The sequence below is a fragment of the Haplochromis burtoni genome, unplaced genomic scaffold (genome assembly GCF_018398535.1).
Source record: "Haplochromis burtoni strain Fernald_Lab_line unplaced genomic scaffold, NCSU_Asbu1 Contig_1076, whole genome shotgun sequence".
NCBI classification, from domain to species: Eukaryota; Metazoa; Chordata; class Actinopteri; order Cichliformes; family Cichlidae; genus Haplochromis; species Haplochromis burtoni.
In genome coordinates this window covers 29,274-30,532 of record NW_024583437.1, presented here as the reverse complement: position 1 = coordinate 30,532, position 1,259 = coordinate 29,274, and positions in this window count along the sequence as shown.

Genomic DNA, 1,259 nt, shown 5'->3' with positions numbered 1-1,259 from the left:
GTGCCTGCTTTTGGATCCTCCTTTATTTCCCACACGGCTCATCTCACTCGCCGTGACAAGGCCTGATGCTTCAAGTTCTCTCTGTGATTAATCTTGTTAACTAGACTTTTTTGTGCTGCAGTTGCTGGATTCATCTTTGCTCATGCTCTACACCTCTGGACTCTGGATACCAAGCAATCATTTTGAAAATCACTCTGTGCCTCACCTGCCTGCCCTCCTCCCATCACACTCCATCTTTAGACCCCGGATCTCAGGTCAGCCTTGCCACGCCACTCAGCTGCCCTGGATTCTCGTCACTCCCCTCCCTACTGCAATGTGACTGTTCCCTGCTCAGCTCCACTCTGCATCTCAAGCCCCGTTCCCTTGCCCTAGCCACGTTTCCCAGGCTATGCCACGTCAAATCCACGTCTTGTTTTATATCCTTGCTACGTTTCTAGCGCTTAAGCCTAATAAAATATTGTTAAACCATCGGCTGTCTCTGCTCTGGGTTTCTGCGCCTGAGTCCAGTTCATTACAGACTACTCGGTCCCATGACAGGTTCAGGCATCTGACAAGGATGCCTCCTGGGCGAGGTGTTCCGGGCATGTCCCACTGGGAGGCCCCAGGGTAGACCCAGGAGATTCTGGAGAGATTATATCTCTCGGCTGGCCTGGGAGTACCTGGGTGTTCCACCGGATAAGCCGGAGGAGGTGGCTGGGGAGAGGGAGGTCAGGGCTTCTCTGCTTGGGCTGTTGCCACCGCGACCCAGCCCCAAATAAGCGGAAGAAAATGGATGGATGGATGAATCTATTCTTGATAAACCCTACTTGATCTTTATGAATAATTTGTGGTAGTACAACCTCAAGCCTTGTTACTAATACTTTGGATAATGGATGCTCCCTTTCTAACTCTTTGTTTAATAGTAAAGGTTAAGGCTTGTGAAGATTGATTCCATCTTTTTAATGGTTCTGATATTTGATCTAATTATAGGATCTGCTCATCAGTACAACCCTCCTCCAGATTATGACAGCATGTAAACATGGCAAAAAAGGCATTAATAAAAAATGAATAGATGGTAAGAATGTGCAGCTCACGCATCTCAGACCACGTGTATGCATAGTTTATAGATAACTGCAAGTGAAGTGAGGAGTATGGAGTGCCAGGACTGCCATAATGCATTAATTAAATACACCATTAAATAATTAATTAAATGTGGCAATAATTAATTAAAATTGGAATTAATTAATTAAATAAATAGTTATGACACATTTAATTAATTA